Source organism: Arachis hypogaea, chromosome 12 (assembly GCF_003086295.3).
Source record: "Arachis hypogaea cultivar Tifrunner chromosome 12, arahy.Tifrunner.gnm2.J5K5, whole genome shotgun sequence".
NCBI classification, from domain to species: Eukaryota; Viridiplantae; Streptophyta; class Magnoliopsida; order Fabales; family Fabaceae; genus Arachis; species Arachis hypogaea.
The window spans coordinates 73177383-73200311 of NC_092047.1; the positions used below are offsets into that span (position 1 = coordinate 73177383).

The 22929-nt window shown below is 39.7% G+C and overlaps 1 non-coding gene across 1 annotated transcript; it reads left to right on the plus strand.

The window, feature by feature from the left end:
* The first annotated feature begins 5570 nt into the window (after positions 1-5570).
* Positions 5571-5678, plus strand: LOC112731788 (small nucleolar RNA R71). Its single transcript, XR_003167547.1, has one exon. It is a non-coding gene; the product is annotated as a small nucleolar RNA R71 (small nucleolar RNA).
* Positions 5679-22929: the final 17251 nt, after the last annotated feature.

The window sequence follows — 22929 nt, forward strand, 5'->3', positions numbered from 1 at the left end:
TTGGCATCTATAGGAACTCAGAGTTCAGATAGTATTATTGATTCTCCTAGTTCAGTATGATGATTCTTGAACACAGCTATTTTATGAGTCTTGGCCGTGGCCCTAAGCACTTTGTTTTCCAGTATTACCACCGGATACATAAATGCCACAGACACATAATTGGGTGAACCTTTTCAGATTGTGACTCAGCTTTGCTAAAGTCCCCAATTAGAGGTGTCCAGGGTTCTTAAGCACACTTTTTTTTTGCTTTGGACCTTGACTTTAACCGCTCAGTCTCAAGTTTTCACTTGACACCTACACGCCACAAGCACATGGTTAGGGACAGCTTGGTTTAGCCGCTTAGACCAGGATTTTATTCCTTTATGGCCCTCCTATCCACTGATGCTCAAAGCCTTGGGATCCTTTTTATTTGCCCTTGCCTTTTGGTTTTAAGGGTTATTGGCTTTTTGCTCTTGCCTCTTGGTTTTAAGAGCTTTTGGCTTTTTCTGCTTGCTTTTTCTTTCTATTTTTTTTTCGCCTATTTTTTTTCTGCAAGCTTTGTTCTTTGCTGCTTTTTCTTGCTTCAAGAATCATTTTTATGATTTTTCTGATTATCAAATAACATGTCTCCTAGTCATCATTCTTTCAAGAGCCAACATATTTAACATTCTTAAACAATAACTTCAAAAGACATATGCACTGTTCAAGCATTCATTCAGAAAACAAGAAGCATTGTCACCACATCAATATAATTAAACTAAGTTCAAGGATAAATTCGAAACTCATGTACTTCTTGTTCTTTTGAATTAAAACATTTTTCATTTAAGAGAGGTGATGGATTCATAGGACATTCATAACTTTAAGACATAGTTACTAACTACTAATGATCATGTAATGAAGACACAAACACATATAAGCACATAACATAGAAAACGAAAAACAGAAGAAATAAGAACAAGGAATGAATCCACCTTAGTGATGGCGGCGTTTCCTTCTTGAGGAACCAATGATGTCCTTGAGCTCTTCTATGTCTCTTCCTTGTCTTTGTTGCTCCTCCTTCATTGCTTTTAGATCTTCTCTGATTTCATGAAGGATGATGGAGTGCTCTTGATGTTCCACCCTTAGTTGCTTCCAATAATTGTGTGGAAGAAAATGTATCCCCTGAGGTATCTCAGGGATCTCTTGATTTGCAGTCAAATGTTCTACCACTGAGCTATAGATCCTTGATGGAAGCTTTTGTCTTCCCTTTCCTCTTTCTAGAGGTTTCTCTGGCCTTAGGTGCCATCAATGGTTATGGAAAAAAAGCTATGATTTTACCACACCAAACTTAAAATGTTGCTCGCCCTCGAGCAAGAGAAGAAAGAATAGATAAAGAAGAAGAAGAAATGGAGGAGAGGGAGAAGGTGATGTGGTTCGGCCAAGAAGGGTATAGAGGGGTTGTGTTGTGTGACTTTGAAGAAGAATGAAGGGCTTTATATAGGGAAGGGAGGGGGGAAAGGTTTCGGCCATATGGGTGGGTGATGACAAGTCATCTTAGCCTATTTTAACTAGTCTTTTTCTTTTGTTTTCATTAGAATTATGCACTTTCTTGAGCTACAAGCAAGCCAATTAGGTAGATTTTCATGTTTCCTTTGATTGAATCAACCATGTATGAATTCATGCTATTTCATGAGGTTTTATACTATAATTGTCACATATTATGAAAGAATGAATATCTCATGATTTTAAGCATAGCTTTGATGTGTTTGGTTGATTAATGATAGGTGAAGAAAGCTTGGAGAAAGGTTGAAGCAAGAAGGAATAGCTAGGAGTAAAGAGAAGACAATGGAATAAGTGAAATTGAACCAGGAAGCAAAAAGCTGGACCTAAAGTTAGCCTCAAACTTTTGCACAAACTTTTGGGTGAAAAGTTAGCCCCAACGTTAGCTCCTAACTTTTGGGCTAACGTTGGAACTTGAAAATCACTCCCTGGGTACCAAAAGTTTGCGCCAACGTTAGCCCCTAACTTTGAGGCTAACGTTGGCACATGAAAATCACCCCTGGGCACCAAAAGTTTGCGCCAACGTTAGCCCCTAACTTTGAGGCTAACGTTGGCATGAGAAAAACACTCCCTGGGCACCAAAAGTTTGCGCCAACGTTAGCCCCTAACTTTGAGGCTAACGTTGGCACATGAAAACTACAAGGGGAGGAGCAAAAGTTTGCGCCAACGTTAGCCCCTAACTTTTGGGCTAACGTTGGCGCCACAAGTGCACCAAGGAAGGCCAACGTTGGTGCAAAAGTTAGACCCCTAACTTTTGCACCAACGTGAGTATCAGCAAGTTATGTTGGCTGATATGAAAAGTTGGACCAAAAGTTAGACCCTAACTTTTGCTCCAACTTTTGGTCCAACTTTTGCAAAACTCCAACCCGGTTCAATTGGTTCACTTTGGTTCTTCTCCAAACTTCAAGAGCAATCAACCAAGGCCTCTTTCAACTCAATTCCACCAAGAGCAAAGGCCCAACTCAAGGCTTCAAGATCATTTGAAGAAAGTGTATAAATAGGATAGAATTCAAGTTCTTCAGAGAGCTTTCTTTTGGAATTTTCATAATAGTTTTCGGAGAGCTTTGGATATTGAGTGATCTTTAATTTCTTTGTCTTGGGGAAGGAGAATTCACTTCTCTTCCTCTCAGTTTTATTATTTTCAAATTCAATTACAATTGTCTTGGATTTTGGGTTGGAGAATTGAAGAAATTCTATTTCAATCTCAACCTTGGATCTCACTGCTTTATTTACTGCTTGATTGGATTTCAATTTCTGTTAATTGCTCTTCATCCACTTTCTTTGAATTTCAATTACAATTTCTTGTTGGATCTAGGAAGGCATTGAGATCTAGACTTGGTTTTCTAGTCTCTGGGTCCTGAGATCTAATTTCCCAATTTTACATTCTCTGTTACTGTTTTCCATGTTCATTTACTTTTCTGCTCTGAGATCCAATTTGATCCCACACCTCTTCTACTTCTCTGCGTGATGCAATTTACTTTTCCTTGTTTAAATTCTGCAAATCCAATCCCCAATTCCCTTTACAATTCCAGCCGTTTACATTTCTTGCATTTTAAGATTCCGCAATTTACATTTCTTGCATTCTAAGTTTCTGCTATTTAATTTCGTGTTCTTTAAGATTCAGCACTTTAATTCCCTGTTCTCTTTACTTCCATGCAATTTAATTTCTGCAAATCACAAAACACTCAACCAAATCTTGATTCGCTTGACTAAATTAACCACTAAGCTAAAATTGCTCAATCCTTCAATCCCTGTGGGATCGACCTCACTCCCGTGAGTTTTTATTACTTGATACGACCCGGTACACTTGCCGGTTAGATTTGTGTGTTTTGGGAGAAATTTATTTTTCACCAAAATACTCATCAGTGGGTTTGGGTGGGAAATTGGTTTTGAATTTTGAAGGTAGGTGGGGTTTATGAGGTAGGTTTATGGGGAAGAGTGGATGGATGTGAGTGGAGGTAGGTGGGGATCCTGTGGGGTCCACAGATCCTGAGGTGTTCGAGGATTTACATCCCTGCACCCATTAGGCATGTAGAAATGCCTTTGCACACAACTCTGGGCGTTCAGCGCCAGGTTGGTGGCCATTTTGGGCGTTCAACGCCCATTTGTGTGCCATTTCTGGCGTTGAACGCCAGAACCATGCCTGTTCTGGCGTTCAGCACCCAGAAGCTGCCCATTTTGGGCGTTCAGCGCCAGCACCATGCTCTGTTCTGGCGCTGAACGCCAGACAGATGCTTCTCCAGGGTGTGATTTTTCTTCTGCTGTTTTTGATTCCGTTTTCAATTTTTATATTTATTTTGTGACTCCACATGATCATGAACCTACAAAGACATATAACTAAGGAAAGTATAGTTAGATAAATAAAAATTGGGTTGCCTCCCAACAAGCGCTTCTTTAATGTCAATAGCTTGATAGTGGGCTCTCATGGAGCCTCACAGATGTTCAGAGCATTGTTGAAACTCTCCAACACCAAACTTAGAGTTTGACTGTGGGGGCTCTGGTTAACTCTGCTTTGAGAGGAGCTTTTTCTGCTTCCTCTCCATGGTTGCAGAGGGAGATCCTTGAGTTTTAAACACAAGGGAGTCCTCATTCCATTGAAGGACTATTTCACCTCTGTCAACATCAATCACAGCTCTTGCTATGGCCAAGAAAGGTCTTCCTAGGATGATGGATTCATCCTCTTCCTTTCCAGTATCCAGGACTATGAAATCAGCAGGGATGTAAAGGCCTTCAACCTTTACTAACACGTCCTCTACTTGTCCATATGCCTGTTTTCTTGAATTGTCTGTCATCTCTAATGAGATTTTAGCAGCTTGCACCCCATAGATTCCCAGTTTCTCTATTACAGAGAGGGGCATGAGGTTTATTCCTGAGCCAAGGTCACACAGAGCCTTAAAGATCATGGTGCCTATGGTACAGGGTATTATGAACTTTCCAGGATCCTGTCTCTTCTGAGGCAATGTCAGTTGATCCAGATCACTTATTTCATTGATGAACAAGGGAGGTTCAACTTCCCAAGTATCAATGCCAAATAATTTGGCATTCAGCTTCATGATTGCACCAAGAAACTTGGCAGTTTACTCTTCAGTAACATCCTCATTCTCTTCAGAAGAGGAATACTCATCAGAGCTCATGAAGGGCATAAGGAGGTTCAATGGAATCTCTATGGTCTCTAGATGAGCCTCAGAGTCCTTTTGTTCCTCAGAGGGAAGCTCTTTATTGATCACTGGACGTCCCAGGAGGTCTTCCTCCTTGGGATTCACGTCCTCCACTCCCCTTGTAGGTTCGGCCATGGTGCTTATGTCAATGGCCTTGCACTCTCCTTTTGGGTTCTCTTCTGTATTGCTTGGGAGAGTACTGGGAGGGATTTCAGTGATCCTTTTACTCAGCTGGCCCACTTGTGCTTCCAAATTTCTAACGGAAGACCTGGGTTCATTCATGAAACTTACAGTAGCCTTAGACAGATCAGAGACTAAGTTTGCCAAATTAGAAGTATTTTGTTCAGAGTTCTCTGTCTGTTGCTGAGTGGATGATGGAAAAGGTTTATTATTGTTAAACCTGTTTCTTCCACCATTATTAAAGCCTTGTTGAGGCTTTTGATCCTTCCATGAGAAATTTGGATGATTTCTCCATGATGAGTTATAGGTGTTTCCATAAGGTTCACCTAAATAATTTACCTTTACTATTGCAGGGTTTTCAGGATCATAAGTTTCTTCTTCAGAAGATGCCTCTTGAGTACTGTTGGATACAGCTTGCATTCCATGCAGACTCTGAGAGATCATATTGACTTGCTGAGTCAATATTTTATTCTGAGCCAATATGGCATTCAGAGTATCAACTTCAAGAACTCCTTTCTTCATAGGCGTCCCATTATTCACAGGATTCCTTTCAGAAGTGTACATGAACTGGTTATTAGCAACCATGTCAATGAGTTCTTGAGCATCTGCAGGCATTTTCTTTAGGTGAATGGATCCACCTGCAGAAGTATCCAATGATATCTTTGATAGCTCAGATAAACCATCATAGAATATATCCAGGATGGTCCATTCTGAAAGCATGTCAGTAGGACACTTTTTGGTCAGTCCTTTGTATCTCTCCCAAGCTTCATAGAGGGATTCACCATCTTTTTGTTTGAAGGTTTGAACATCCACTCTAAGCTTGCTCAGCTTTTGAAGAGGAAAGAACTTGGCTAAGAAAGCCGTGACCAGCTTATCCCAAGAGTTCAGGCTATCTTTAGGTTGAGAGTCCAACCATATTCTAGCTCTGTCTCTTACAGCAAATGGGAAAAGCATGAGCCTGTAGACTTCAGGATCCACTCCATTAGTCTTAACAGTATCACAAATCTGCAAGAATTCAGTTAAGAACTGAAAAGGATCTTCAGATGGAAGTCCATGAAACTTGCAGTTCTGCTGCATCAGAGAAACTAATTGAGGTTTCAGCTCAAAGTTGTTTGCTCCAATGGCAGGAATGGAGATGCTTCTTCCATGTAAATTGGAATTAGGTGCAGTAAAGTCACCAAGCATCTTCCTTACATTATTATTATTTTCGGCTGCCATCTCCTCTTCCTGTTCAAAAATTTCTGAAAGGTTATCTCTGAATTGTTGTATTTTAGCTTCTCTTAGTTTCCTTTTCAGAGTCCTTTCAGGTTCTGGATCTGCTTCCACAAGAATGTTCTTATCCTTGCTCCTGCTCATATGACAAAGAAGAGGGCACAGAGAAATAATTATAATAATATGGATCCTTTATACCACAGTATAGGGATCCCTTTGTGAGTGGAAGAAAAGAGGGAGACAAAGAATGTAATATAATGGAAGAAACACAACTATGAGGAGGGTTGAGATGTGAGATGAGATGTTAGTAGATGAATAAATAAATAGAATAAGATGGGAGAGGGAAAATTTTCGAAAATAATTTTTGAAAAAGGGTTAGTGATTTTCGAAAATGGTTTTTGAAAAATGTTAGTATTTTTCGAAAATTTTTAAAATCAAAAATAAAAATAAGAATAATTAGTTAATTAAAAAGAAATTTTTGAAAAAGAGGGAAGATATTTTCGAAAATTAGAAAGAGAGTTAGTTAGGTAGTTTTGAAAAAGTTAAGAAACAAACAAAAAGTTAGTTAGTTAGTTGAAACAAATTTTGAAAAGATAAGAAGTTAGGAGGTTAGAAAAGATATTTTGAAACCAACTTTTTGAAAAAGGTAAGATAAGAAGATATTTTAGAAATTAGTTTTGAAAAAGATTTGATTTTTAAAATCTCAATTAATGACTTGATTCATAAGAAATCACAAGATATGATTCTAGAACTTAAAGTTTGAATCTTTCTTAACAAGCAAGTAACAAACTTCAAATTTTTTGAATCAAAACATTAATTGTTATTGTTATTTTCGAAAATTTGGTATAAAAATAAGAAAAAGATTTTTGAAAAATATTTTTTGAATTTTCGAAAATAACTAAGAATTTTGAAAAAGATTTGATTTTTGAAAAAGATTTTGAAAAAGATAAGATTTTCAAATTGAAAATTTGATTTGACTCATAAGAAACAACTTGATTTTAAAAAATTTTGAAAAAGTCAACTCAAATTTTTGAATTTGATGAGAGAGAAAAAGGGAAAGATATTTTTTTTATTTTTGAATTTTTAATGAAGAGAGAGAAAAACAAGAAAAATGATGCAATGCATGCAAGAATGCTATGAATGTCAAGATGAACACCAAGAACACTTTGAATGTCATGATGAACATCAAGAACATATTTTTGAAAAATTTTTAATGCAAAGAAAACATGCAAGACACCAAACTTAGAATTCTTTAATGCTTAGACACTAAGAATTCAAGAATGCATATGATAAACATGAAAAGACACAACAAAAAATCATCAAGATCAAACAAGAAGACTTACCAAGAACAACTTGAAGATCATGAAGAACACTATGAATGCATGAATTTTCGAAAAAAATGCAAGATGCACATGCAATTGACACCAAACTTATAACATGACTCAAGACTCAAACAAGAAACAAAAAAATATTTTTGATTTTTATGATTTTCTAATTTTTTTGTATTTTTCGAAAATTAATTAAAAAAAAAGAAAATAAGGATTCCAAAAATTTTTTAATATGAATTCTAGGAATCTTGCATTGTTAGTCTAAAGCTTCAGTCCAGGAATTAGACATGGCTCACTAGCCAGCCAAGCTTTCAATGAAAGCTCCGGTCCAAAACACTAGACATGGCCAATGGCCAGCCAAGCTTCAGCATGTAAATCAGACATGACATGCCTGACATACCCTATAGTCGTATAACAGCTGATGGTTGGAAACCTCAGTCCAAAAGAATTTAGACATGGCTTTATAGCCTGCCAGGCTTCACATGCTTCATGAAACACTAGAATTCATTCTTTAAAAATTTTGAATAAAATAAATTTTTTTTTTTCGAAAACAGGTGAGAAAATTTTAGAAATATTTTTGAAAAATTTTTTTGAAAATAAAATAAAAAGAAAATTACCTAATCTGAGCAACAGGATGAACCGTCAGTTGTCCAAACTCGAACAATCCCCGGTAACGGCGCCAAAAACTTGGTGTTGTTGCCGGATCCAAACTTGGCACTGATGTTACCGAACCAAAAGCTTGCCGAAAACTCAAACAATCCCCGGCAACGGCGCCAAAAACTTGGTACGCGGAATCGTGATTACACTTTAATTATGTAAAATTCATCGCTCTTTCTTTCCCTGGTAATGGCGCCAAAAACACGATGCTAAGACCATGGTTCACAACTCCGTGTAACTAACCAGCAAGTGCACTGGGTCGTCCAAGTAATACCTTACGTGAGTAAGGGTCGAATCCCACGGAGATTATTGGTATGAAGCAAGCTATGGTCACCTTATAAATCTCAGTCAGGCAGATATAAAATAGTATGGAGTTTTCGAAATTTATTAATAAAAGTAAAGATAGAAATACTTATGTAAATCATTGGTGAGAGTTTCAGATAAGCGTATGGAGATGCATTCGTCCCTCTGAACCTCTGCTTTCCTGCTATCTTCATCCAATCAGTCTTACTCCTTTCCATGGCTGGCTTTATGTGATACATCACCACTGTCAATGGCTACTTTCGGTCATCTCACGGGAAAATGATCCAATGCCCTGTCACGGCACGGCTAATCGTCTGGAGGCATCACCCTTGTCAATGGCTTCATCTTATCCTCTCAGTGAAAATGGTCAACGCACCCTGTCACGGCACGGCTATTCATCTGTCGGTTCTCGATCATGCTGGAATAGGATTTACTATCCTTTTGCGTCTGTCACTAACGCCCCGCAATCGTGAGTTTGGAGCTCGTCACAGTCATTCATTCATTGAATCCTACTCGGAATACCAAAGACAAGGTTTAGACCTTCCGGATTCTCTTGAATGCCGCCATCATTCTAGCTTACGCCACGAAGATTCCGATTAAGAGATCTAAGAAATACTCATTCAATTCTAATGTAGAACGGAGGTGGTTGTCAGGCACGCGTTCATAGGGAATGATGATGATTGTCACGTTCATCACATTCAGATTGAAGTACGAATGAATATCTTAGAAGCAAAATAAGATGAATTGAATAGAAAACAGTAGTACGTTGCATTAATCTTTGAGGAACAGCAGAGCTCCACACCTTAATCTATGGAGTGTAGAAACTCTACCGTGAAAATTACATAAGTGAAAGTTCTAGGCATGGCCGAGAGGCCAGCCCCCATGGTCTAAGAACTATGCGTTCAAAGATGGTCAAAAAGACGTCTAATACAATAGTGAAAGGTCCTATTTATAATAAACTAGCTACTAGGGTTTACAAGAGTAAGTAATTGATGCATAAATCCACTTCCGGGGCCCACTTGGTGTGTGCTTGGGCTGAGCTTGAGTGTTGCACGTGTAGAGGCCATTTGTGGAGTTGAACGCCAGGTTTTGATCCATTTCTGGCTTTCAACTCTGGTTTTGGATCCTTTTCTGGCGCTGGACGCCAGATTTGGGCAGAAACCTGGCGTTGAACGCCAGTTTGCGTTGTCTATTCTTGGCCAAAGTATGGACTATTATACATTTCTGGAAAGCCCTGGATGTCTACTTTCCAACGCAATTGGAAGCGCGCCATTTCGAGTTCTTTATCTCCAGAAAATCCACTTTTAGTGCAGGGAGGTCAGAATCCAACAGCATCAGCAGTCCTTCTTCAACCTCTGAATCTGATTTTTGCTCAAGTCCCTCAATTTCAGCCAGAAAATACCTGAAATCACAGAAAAACACACAAACTCATAGTAAAGTCCAGAAATGTGAATTTAACATAAAAACTAATGAAAACATCCCTAAAAGTAACTAGATCCTACTAAAAACATACTAAAAACAATGCCAAAAAGCGTATAAATTATCCGCTCATCAACACTTAGAGCAAATGAGGAGAAACTTAGAGCTGCTGAGCAAGGAAGCTGAAGAACAATTGGTGGATGTGAAGGAGGAAGTGGAAGAGCAAGAAGAAGTGGTCCCTGTGTCAAGCAAACTTTCAATGAAGAATGAGGTGGTGGAGGTATTTGAACCTGAAATTGCATATCTACAGGAGCCACTTGAGATGAAAAGGGAACATGAAAACTCACAACTCTCACAAACTTTCCTGAACCAATGACTCTCAACACTTGAATCTGTGATCGAAAGATATGAAGAGGAGATGAAGAAATCTTGGGAAGAACAACAAACCTCCTCCATGAAAGTGCTATTGAGTCAAATGTTGGGTGCAAAAGAGGAAGTGGAAGAACAAGAAAGTGAGGAAGTCAATCAAGAGAATTGATGCACAGAAACTTGTCCCTTAACGAATCTCCCTCGGCAAGTATACCGAATTGTTGTCAAGTAAAAACTCACAGTAGAGTGAGATCGAATCCCACAGGGATTGATTGGTCAAGCAACTTTAATTGGAAGAATGTTCTAGTTGAGCTAAGCAGAAAGTGAGTTGAGAATTGCAGGAAATTAAATGGCGGGAAAGTAAATAGCAGAAATTAAATGACGGGAAGTAAATTGCAGAATCTTAAATGGGGAAGGGGAGTTTAACATGAAAGTAAATGGCATAAAGTAAAGAGAATGGGTAAGATCAGAAATGGGGAATTCATTGGGCTTAGGAGATGTTGCATTCTCCGGATCAAGTTCATTTTCATCTCTTCCTCAATCAATGCATTCATTGATCTCCTTGGCAATCTTAAGTGATTGAATTCCAATTCCTTGGTAATCCAATCTCTCAAATCAGATCAATAGCCAATTCCTTGGTCTAATTGTTCATGAGAAGAGATGAAGTGTGGTCACTGATTATACCACATGTATTTCCAAATCAAAGTGTTGGGAGAATTATATGTCACCATATCCGTCCAAACCCCAATTTGGTCCAACATGAGAAAGCATTTCTAGCAAGATCTCTTCATTCCTCTTCCAAGGTTCAGAAGAGATCCAAGTATGAATAGCTTCTTTTCCAAGATAACTACTCAATTGGATAAAGATTGAAAGTTTTCAAGTAAAATCAAGAGAAAAGAAAGAAGAAGAATAATGAAAACTATTATTGATCCATCAAATTACAACAGATCTCCCTAACCCAATGAAAGGAGTTTAGTTGTTCATAGCTCTGAGAATGGAAAGCAAAGATGGAGAGTACATTCTGAAAGTTAAACTAGAAGTGCAGAGAAAGTAAAATACAGAGAGTAATTCTAATAGTGCCAAAAGATCCTCTCTAGTTCAAAGCTACTCCTATATATACTACTCTTCTTATCTTCTAGTTGATTCTTCAAGTCTTGGATATGGGCTTTTGGATCTTGAGTTGAAGCAGTTATCTTCTTCAGTGGGCTCAGCTTTACTTGCAGAGAAAGTGTGAAGCAGGCAGGGACTTTAGCTTAGGGCGTTAGTGGTGTTAACGTTAAGTGAAAATGTGGGGTTGAGAACGTTAGTGACAACCACCTTTTTCACTAACGTTCCTAACCCAAAGTGGTCCAGGTTAACTTCAACGTTAGTGGCACTAACGTGACCACTAACGTTGACCCTTGGCCCTTCGCAAACGTTACGGGGGTTTACCTTTTTCAATAACGTTGAGAGTACCCCTTTCTCCCTACGTTAGAGTTCACGTTAGAATAGTTAACGTGGCCTTTAACGTAGGCTTGCCAAATCTTCGAGAGTGTTAGTGACACTTACCTTTGTCACTAACGCTTCAGAACGCCCTTACTTCCCACGTTAGAGTTCACGTTAACTAGGTTAACGTGACTTCTAACGTGGTATTGATATCCATCTCCAACGTTAGTGACAAAGGTGAGTGTCACTAACGTTGGCTCATCATCCCTCTTCTCCACGTTAGCTTCCACGTTAATGTAATTAACGTGGCAACTAACGTGGCTCATAGTGGCTCAATCCAATGTTAGTGACAAAGGTGAGTGTCACTAACGTTGGTGATTCTTACTCCCTCCATGTTAGAGTCCACGTTAACTAGGTTAACGTGGCTTTTAACGTAGCCAATATGGGCTTAGTCCAACGTTAGTGACTAAGGTGAGTGTCACTAACGTTGGCATCATCTTCTTCTTCCACGTTAGAGCTCACGTTAACTAAGTTAACGTGGCTCTTAACGTGGCCAATTGCCCCTTTTGGAACGTTAGTGGCACTTACTTTTACCACTAACGTTGGAGTTCTACTTTTCTTCCACGTTAGCTTCCACGTTAACATAGTTAACATGGCAACTGACGTGGGCTATGATGGCTCACGAAGGCGTTATTGGAAATTATTTTTCTCATTAACGTTGCAAGCTAGCCTTCATTCCACGTTAGTGGTCACGTTAGCTAGACTAACGTGGCTACTAACGTGGTTTTTCCTTGCTTCTTTGATCCTGAAATCAAGCAATAAAGTGCATCAAAGCTCTAATCCAAGTTATGAGACATGCATCATTCAATTTGTCCTTTAATTCATGCATAATTCTCATGAAATTATGTAAAATTCACAGTGTTTGCTTGAATCAAGATGTAAGTGATTATTTACCCAAAACTTGCTTATTTCCTAAGAAAATACATGAAACTACCTAAAAACCATAAAGAAAAGGTCAGTGAAACTGGCCAAAATGCCCTGGCATCACAACACCAAACTTAAAGCTTGCTTGTCCCTAAGCAAGTACTGGAACAAGAGAATGATGAATGAAATAACAAGAGGAATGAATCATTATTGTGGAAGTCATGTTCTTGGTTTTATGGGGTTTCATGCATAGCAACTTAGGTTCATTCCTTTACTGGCTTTCAGACCTTTATCATGCCTTGGAATACTCACTTGATTGCACCCTTTGAGACTTTTATTTATTGATCCCTTTGTCTTTCCAAGGTTTATTTCTTCCTTAGGCTAAGTGTTCTGTGAGGGGGCGACTCTTTAAGATAAGCTTTCAGCCAACACTACCGAACCAGTTGGTTCAAGGTGCTAGGTGTTGAAACACCCCTAAGGACTTACTCCCTCAAGTCTCTCTCCCCCATACATACACACCACAGGCACATGGTTTGTTATTTTCTTTCCTTGAGGACTTGGTGCCCAGCACCTCTTTGGGTTACTAAATGTTCTGTAGCAAGGTTGCTCTTGATAGTGAATTTTCAGTTGATAATCCCGGGTAAGTTAACCCAAGTTACCAAGTGATGAAGCACTCCTAAGAACTTATTCATCCAAGCAGATCCTTGGTACAAGAGCACCACAGACATATCCCTCAAGATTCAAGCCCTTGGTGCCTAGCCTTATTCTTTATTAACTTTTCTTTCTTTTTCAACTCTTGTTGTTCTTTTCCTTTTTCTTATTAGGGTCTTATTATTTAGCTAGTCTCATGGGGTGTGTTTCAAGCATATGATTCAAGACAGATAGTTGCCTTCCCACCTTGTTGGTGAACCAACTTAGCTAAGTGATTACTACACCACAAATTTAAGGACCTACTCCACAACTTGAACATCACTCTGGTCTTTCATAACATCTCTTTTTATTGGACTTAAAAAGACAAGTATACAATAAGCAAGATGAAAATAAAAACAGGCAACTTGACTAGCAAGCATACACCTAAGCAAAAACCAACATCAAATTCTAGTAATTAAGCTTAAAGGGTGTCTATTAATCAAGGGCACATTCAGACTTCCAATTTGATTATTTCCGAGCATATGGAATCAAGTAACAATACAACCTTTTGGTGATGCCTTCCAGCTACCCATTTGTTGTCATCCTCCATAGCTTCTGCATCCTTCCTCGCTTCCTTAGATGATGGTGCACTGTTTTTCCAAAAGATTGATTGAATCCCTGCAAAGTTATTGGAAGTTGCTTGTCCCCAAAGCACTTAACTTGGTGTGTGAACACCAAACTTAGTTCCTTGCCTAATACAGCAGGTTGAATGCATGCAGAAAATCTCATGTGTTGTTATCAGCAAGACAACTATGAACTAGAAACTAACTACTGTTAAGTGGTTCCCCTGATTGGTTGGATCTAGCAATTTGCCCTTGAAGGAGCGTAGTGTGATTCTAACTGAAATCTTTGGTGGAACACCAAACATAGAATTACACACTCACTCTTGTATTGTTTTGGTGTGTAACACCAAACTTAGCTCCTCACAATATGGGGGAAACTACTTGTGATTTTTATTAAAATGAAAATGAAAAGAGAACTACCTTAGGTTGGGATGCCTCCCAACAAAGCGCTCTTTTAGCGTCGCTAGCTCGACGATTCCTCCATCACTTGAGGTGATACTTCACTTTGGGGTTTTCCCCCATGTTGCCCATGTAGTGTTTGAGCCTCTGTCCGTTAACAGTGAACGTCCTCTTTGAACTTTCCTCCATGATTTCTATGTGCCCATACGGTGAGACCTTTGTGACAAGAAAGGGTCCTGACCACCTTGATTTGAGTTTCCCACGGAAGAGTCTTAATTTGGAATTGTAAAGGAGCACTTGCTGTCCTTCTTCAAAGCTTCTGGGTGTTAAATGGAGGTCATGCCTTCTCTTTGCCTTTTCTTTATAAATCTTGGCATTTTCATAGGCTTGAGATCTGAACTCCTCTATTTCTTGCAGCTGCAAGACCCTCTTTTCACCAGCAGCAGTGCTATCAAAATTTCGCAGCTTGAGAGCCTAGAGGGCTTTGTGTTCCAGCTCCAATGGTAGATGACAAGCCTTTCCATACACCAGTTGATATGGGGACATCCCGATTGGTGTTTTGAATGCCGTTCTGTATGCCCAAAGAGCATCATCCAGCTTCTTCGACCAATCCTTTCTTGATGCTCCCACAGTCTTTTCCAGAATCCTTTTTAGCTCTCTGTTAGATATCTCAATTTGCCCACTTGTTTGGGGGTGGTAAGGCATGGAAATCTTGTGTTTCACCCCGTATCGTAGGAGGAGAGCTTCTAGCGGTCTGTTACAAAAATGGCTCCCTCCATCACTGATGAGTGCTCGTGGGACTCCGAACCGGCTAAAGATATTCTTTCTGAGGAAGTTCATGACCACCTTGTTATCATTCGTTGGGGTTGCAATAGCCTCTACCTACTTGGAAACGTAATCCACTGCTACCAAGATGTATTTGTTTGAATATGAGGTTGGGAAAGGTCCCATGAAATCGATTCCCCACACATCAAACAGTTCCAGTTCTAAGATGAAATTTTGTGGCATCTCATTTCTTTTGGGTAAGTTTCCAGCTCTTTGACATTCATTGCAATTCTTTACCAGTTCTTTGGCATCCTTGAAAATGGTGGGCCAAAAGAATCTGCTTTGTAATACCTTGGCTGCAGTTCTGTCCCCTCCAAAATGGCCTCCATAGCATGAGCTGTGGCAGTTCCACAAGACCTCTCATCCCTCTTCTTCCGAGACACATCTTCTCAGAATTCCATCTGAACACTTCTTGAAGAGATATGGTTCATCCCAAACAAAATACTTTACGTCATTGATGAGCTTTCTTTTCTGGTGTTTGTTGATGTCTGGATGTAAAGCCCCAGTTGCCTTAAAATTGGCAATATCTGCAAACCAGGGTGCTCTGTGAATCGTCATCAACTGCTCATCTAGGAAGAACTCATTTACATTTGTATCATGTGTTCTTCCTTTATCATGAGAGATTCTGGATAGGTGATCTGCTACCTTATTCTCCACTCCTTTCTTGTCTTTGATTTCAATATTGAATTCCTGCAACAATAAGATCCATCTTATTAGTCTTGGTTTTGATTCTTGCTTAGCAAACAAATATTTAAGTGCTGTGTGATCTGTGAAGACAATCACTTTGGCACCAATGAGGTATGATCTAAACTTGTCAAATACAAAAACTATTGCCAGCAACTCCTTTTCAGTAGTGGTATAGTTTCTTTGAGTATCATTGAGGACTTTGCTGGCATAGTATATCACATGTACCAAGTTATCTTTCCTCTGTCCTAACACTGCCCCAATTGCGAAATCAGATGCATCGTACAACAGTTCAAATGGTAGGTTCCAGTCAGGTGGGGAAATGATAGGGGCAGAGGACAACCTCTTTTTCAAGTTTTCAAATGCTAGCATGCACTTTTCATCAAAGATAAATGGTGTATCAGATACAAGGAGATTGCTTAAGGGCTTGGCTATCTTTGAAAAATCTTTAATAAACCTTCTGTAAAAGCCAGCATGCCCTAGAAAACTCCTAATTGCCTTGACATCACTTGGTGGAGGTAATTTTTCAATGAGTTCCACCTTGGCTCTGTCCACTTCAATGCCTTGGTTAGAAACCTTATGACCAAGAACTATTCCTCCTGTCACCAAAAAGTGACATTTCTCCCAGTTCAGGACCAAATTAGTTTCTTGACATCTTTTTAAAACCAGGGCCAGGTGATCTAGGCAATTAGGAAAAGAGTCTCCGAATACTGAGAAGTCATCCATAAAGACTTCGATGAATTTTTCTATCATATCTAAAAAAATGGAAAGCATGCAGCGTTGGAAAGTTGCAGGTGCATTGCATAGCCCAAATGGCATGCGCCTGTAGGCAAACACTCCATATGGGCAGGTGAAGGAGGTTTTCTCTTGGTCTCTTGGATCAACCACTATTTGGTTATATCCTGAATAACCATTGAGAAAACAGTAATAGGTATGTCCTGCCAGTCTTTCCAGCATCTGATCCATGAAAGGAAGGGGGAAATGATCTTTTCGTGTAGCTTCGTTGAGTTTTCTGTAGTCTATGCACATCCACCATCCTGTGACGGTCCTTGTAGGGATTAGTTCGTTCTTCTCATTGGGGACTACAGTGATTCCTCCCTTTTTTGGAACAACTTGCACAGGGCTGACCCATGGGCTGTCTGAGATCGGATAGATCACTCCTCCTTGCCACAACTTCATAACTTCTTTCTGTACCACTTCCTTCATGACTGGATTCAGCCTCCTTTGGGGTTGAATGGATAGTTTGGCATCATCTTCTAACAGTATTTTATGCATACATATGGCCGAACTGATTCCCTTCAAGTCAGCAAGGGTCCATCCTATGGCATCTTTGTGCCTTTGCAATATTTCAAGTAGCTCTTCCTCTTGTTCTTGGCTGAGAGATGAATTTATGATCACTGGATAACTTTTGTTTTCTCCTAGATATGCATACTTGAGAGTGGGTGGCAGTGCCTTTAGTTCAAGTTTGGGTGCTTCTTTCTTCCCATTCTTCTCCTCTATTGTGCCCTGAACTTGAACTTCAGCTGTTGCAGCTTCTTCGCTTGATGCTGATTCCTCCTCTTCTATTAATCCCTCAAGTTCTTCTTCTTCAAAAGTCTCTTATACTACATCTTCCAGTGAGTCTAACCTCATACATTCTCCCAATGGTTCCTGTGGATAGTTCATGGCCTTGAACACATTGATCATCATTGTTTCATTGTGTAGTCTAAGAGTCAGTTCACCCTTTTGGACATCGATGATAGCTCCGGCACTAGCTAAGAATGGTCTGCCCAAGATGATAGAAGCCTTAGCTCCATCCTTCATGTCCAACACTACAAAGTCTACTGGAAAGATAAAGTCTCCTACCTTCACTAGCAAGTCTTCCACTATGCCATGAGGAAACTTGAATGATCAGTCTGCTAGTTGTAAGGCCATTTTTGTTGGTTTGGCCTCCTCAATCTTCATTTTTCTCATCATAGCTACAGACATCAAATTTATGCTGGCTCCTAAATCACATAGAGCCTTCTCCACTGTTATTTCTCCTATAATACAAAGAGTCTGGAAGCTCCCAGGATCCTTCAATTTCTGGGGCAATTTGTGCTGAATGATGGCACTACATTCTTCGGTTAGTATTACGGTATCGTTGTTCTTCCAGCTTCTCTTCTTGGTCATCAACTCCTTCAAGAACTTGGCATAGAGCGACATTTGCTCTATTGCTTCAGCAAAGGGTATGTTGATCTGTAGTTTCTTGAAGATTTCTAAAAATCTGGAGAACTGGCTATCATCCCCCTTCTTCCTCAATTGTTGAGGATATGGGACTCTCGGAACATATGGCTTCAGCTCTTCTTCCTTTTGATGTGAGTTGGAGATGGGGACTTGAACTTCATCTTGTTCCTCCTTCCTTCCAATTGAATCTTTCTCTTGTGGTTGCTTGGAAGTCTTCTTCAATTCCCTTCCACTTCTGAGGGTGATAGCTTGACACTCCTCCCTTGGCCTTGACTCAATGTTGCTGCAAAGGTCATGGCCAGGAGTTTGCTGAAATAGGTAGCCAATTTGTGTCTCAAGTTTCTTGATGGCAGCATCTTGATTTTGCATATTGGATCGCACTTCCTCTTGGAACACCTTACTATCTTGGATCTCCTTGCATATGCCTTCAAGTAGAGTTTCAATCCTTGATAATCTTTCTTCCGATGATGGAGAGTTGAGATTGGAAGGATGAGAAGGACCATTTTGGTTTTGGTATGGATGTGGAGAAGTGTTGTTAGGGTGGTGTTGATATGATCTCTGTGGTGGAATGTTGGTGAGCTGCATTGTTGTTGGGGTTGTGGCGTCTCTGATCTTGGCCTTGGTCTTGTTGATTTCCCCACCCAAAGTTTGGGTGGTTCCTCCAACCAGGATTATACGTTTTGGAGTATGGGTCATGATTCTGCCTAGGTGAATTCCCAATGTAATTGGCTTGCTCCTGACTACCCTCTGCTTCTTCATTCACTCCTTCTTGAGTTGCTGCTGAAGTGGTGATTGCTGCTACTTGATTCCTCTCCATCTTCTTGGTGAGTCAGCTAATTGCTTGGTAATCATCTTGTTTTGAGCTAGCAGTGCATCCACATTGTTCAGCTCTATCACTCCTCTAGTATTGCCTCTTTCAGAAGCATAGAAGTAGTCATTCTCTACTACAGTCTCAATGACATATATGGCTTCTTCAATAGTCTTCTTCTTGTTCAGAGATCCCCCGGATGAGTGGTCTACTGCCTTCTTTGATTCATATGAAAGACCTTCATAGAAAATGTGCAACTGCACCCATTCATTGAACATATCTGGTGGGTATCTTCTTGTCAAGTTTTTAAACCTCTCCTATGCTTCATATAGAGTCTCACCATCCTGCTGCCTGAATGTTTGTACCTCAGCTCTTAACCTGTTGATCCGTTGAGGAGGATAGAATCTTGCCAAGAACTTGTTCACCACATCTTCCCAGGTTGCTAAACTCTCCTTTGGAAAGGATTCCAGGCATTTAGATGCTTTGTCCTTGAGCGAGAAAGGAAACAGAAGTAGTCTATAGGTGTCAAGATGAACACCATTAGACTTCACAGTATCGCATATCCTCAGGAAGGTGGTTAGATGTTGATTGGGGTCTTCTTGGACACTTCCTCTGAATGAACAATTGTTCTGAACAAGGGTGATGAGCTGTGGCTTTAGTTCAAAGTTGTTGGCATGTATGGTTGGCCTTTGGATGCTACTCCTACAGTTTCCTGGGTTTGGGTTGATGTAAGAACCCAGAACTCTTCTCTCTTGCCCAGCCTGATACGCTGGACCTTCTCTGCCATGGTTATGAGTCTCTTCTTCATGATGGTTTTCCATATTCTCATCCATGTCTGGTTCAAAGTACTCTTCCTCTTCCTTAGCACCAACTACTCTCTTTCCTCTTGCTTCCCTCCTTAATCTAGGGAAGGTCCTCTCAGGTTCAGAATCAAAGGAAGTTGAAGCCCCACTTCTTCTACCTGTCATACAACCAACAAGGCAAAAGCAAGAAAGATAGATGCAGATAGTAATTTCTACAGAAATGCTATTAGCGTGGGTGATGCAATATATCAAACAGTTAGTGGGTTAGTGACTAAATTGTAAACAACTAAGAAAATGGGTGGGGGAAAGGGAAGAAAATAGCTAAACAGAAAGTAAATTACTCAAATAAACTTAAATCAAACAAAATAAAAACAAATGCTCAATCTAGTTATCCACCAATTTAATCATTGTTGATACAAAATCAATCCCTGGCAACGGCGCCATAAACTTGATGCACGAAAACTTGTCCCTTAACAAATCTCCCTCGGCAAGTATACCGAATTGTCGTCAAGTAAAAACTCACAGTAGAGTGAGGTCAAATCCCACAGGGATTGATTGGTCAAGCAACTTTAATTGGAAGAATGTTCTAGTTGAGCTAACCAGAAAGTGAGTTGAGAATTGCAGGAAATTAAATGGCGGGAAAGTAAATAGCAGAAATTAAATGACGGGAAGTAAATTGCAGAATCTTAAATGGGGAAGGGGAGTTTAACATGAAAGTAAATGGCATAAAGTAAAGAGAATAGGTAAGATCAGAAATGGGGAATTCATTGGGCTTAGGAGATGTTGCATTCTCCGGATCAAGTTCATTTTCATCTCTTCCTCAATCAATGCATTCATTGATCTCCTTGGCAATCTTAAGTGATTGAATTCCAATTCCTTGGTAATCCAATCTCTCAAATCAGATCAATAGCCAATTCCTTGGTCTAATTGCTCATGAGAAGAGATGAAGTATGGTCACTGATTATACCACATGTATTTCCAAATCAAAGTGTTGGAAGAATTATATGTCACCATATCTGCCTAAACCCCAATTTGGTCCAATATGAGAAAGCATTTCTAGCATGATCTCTTCATTCCTCTTCTAAGGTTCAGAAGAGATCCAAGTATGAATAGCTTCTTTTCCAAGATAACTACTCAATTGGATAAAGATTGAAAGCTTTCTAGTAAAATCAAGAGAAAAGAAAGAAGAAGAATAATGAAAACTATTATTGATCCATCAAATTACAATAGAGCTCCCTAACCCAATGAAAGGGGTTTAGTTGTTCATAGCTCTGGGAATAAAAAGCAAAGATGGAGAGTACATTCTGAAAGTTAAACTAGAAGTGCAGAGAAAGTAAAATACAGAGAGTAATTCTAATAGTGCCAAAAGCTCCTCTCTAGTTCAAAGCTACTCCTATATATACTACTCTTCTGATCTTCTAGTTGATTCTTCAAGTCTTGGATATGGGCCTTTGGATCTTGAGTTGAAGCAGTTATCTTCTTCACTGGGCTCAGCTTTACTTGCAGAGAAAGTGTGAAGCAGGCAGGGACTTTAGCTTAGGTCGTTAGTGGTGTTAACGTTAAGTGAAAATGTGGGGTTGAGAACGTTAGTGACAATCACCTTTTTCACTAACGTTCCTAACCCAAAGTGGTCCACGTTAACTTCAACGTTAGTGGCACTAACGTGACCACTAACGTTGACCCTTGGCCCTTCACAAACGTTACTGGGGTTTACCTTTTTCAATAACGTTGAGAGTACCCCTTTCTCCCTACGTTAGAGTTTACGTTAGAATAGTTAGCGTGGCCTTTAACGTAGGCTTGCCAAATCTTTGAGAGCGTTAGTGACACTTACCTTTGTCACTAACGCTTCAGAATGCCCCTACTTCCCACATTAGAGTTCATGTTAACTAGGTTAACGTGACTTCTAACGTGGTATTGATAGCCATCTCCAACGTTAGTGACAAAGGTGAGTGTCACTAATGTTGGCTCATCATCCCTCTTCTCCACGTTAGCTTCCACGTTAATGTAATTAACGTGGCAACTAACGTGGCTCATAGTGGCTCAATCCAACGTTAGTGACAAAAGTGAGTGTCACTAACGTTGGTGATTCTTGCTCCCTCCACGTTAGAGTCCACGTTAACTAGGTTAACGTGGCTTTTAACGTAGCCAATATAGGCTTAGTCCAACGTTAGTGACTAAGGTGAGTGTCACTAACGTTGGCATCATCTTCTTATTCCATGTTAGAGCTCACGTTAACTAAGTTAACGTGGCTCTTAACGTGGCCAATTGCCCCTTTTGGAACGTTAGTGGCACTTACTTTTACCACTAACGTTGGAGTTCTACTTTTCTTCCACGTTAGCTTCCATGTTAACATAGTTGACGTGGCAACTGACGTGGGCTATGATGGCTCACGAAGGCATTATTGGCAATCATTTTTCTCATTAACGTTGCAAGCTAGCCTTCATTCCATGTTAGTGGTCACATTAGCTAGACTAACGTGGCTACTAACGTGGTTCTTCCTTGCTTCCTTTATCCTAAAATCAAGCAATAAAGTGCATCAAAGCTCTAATCCAAGTTATGAGACATGCATCATTCAATTTGTCCTTTAATTCATGCATAATTCTCATGAAATCATGTAAAATTCACAATGTTTGCTTGAATCAAGATGTAAGTGATTATTTACCCAAAACTTGCTTATTTCCTAAGAAAATGCATGAAACTACCTAAAAACCATAAAGAAAAGGTCAGTGAAACTGGCCAAAATGCCCTGGCATCAAGAATTCACACTCAAGTAAAACAGAGAAGTGCATAGTGGAAGGGCTCATGGAACCACCAATGCAAAAGGCATTTGATGAAGATAAAGCTCCAACAATCACACAACCACCAGGTATTGATATCAAAGAAGTGAAGGCAACTAACAAGAACACCAACGAGAGGATTGTGACCAAGCCACAATTGACCATATCCATGAAGAAGGAAAGGTCGAGCACAAGCAATCTAACCCCTGAACCACCAGTAAACAAGCTCAACCATGCCATTTACAGAAAGAAGCTTGCTGAGAGGAGACTAAAAAAGGGGACAATAGCTGAATCTTCTCCCCCTTTGAGGTCATTCCTCTTAACAAACTGGAAGAAGAGGAAGAAAGTGAAGAACAACATGTCAAGCTAATGACACTAAAAGAGCGCTTGTTGGGAGGCAACCCAACCGTAGGTAACATTTTATTTCTTTGCTTTATTTACTCTCTCTGTCTGCTTTGTTTATTTTCTTTCTCTGCTTTGTTTAAATTTCAATAAATTGACATATGATTACATTCTAAGTTTGGTGTTGCCCTGCAACAAATTATTTTCAAATCCTTCTGGATGATTGCATCAAATCGAGAATGAAAGTGTCACACTAAGATTCTAAGTTTGGTGTGTCACTTATTTTCTATGCAATTTATTCAGTAACACCACTTGTCTGTATAGTCATAATGCCCTTTGC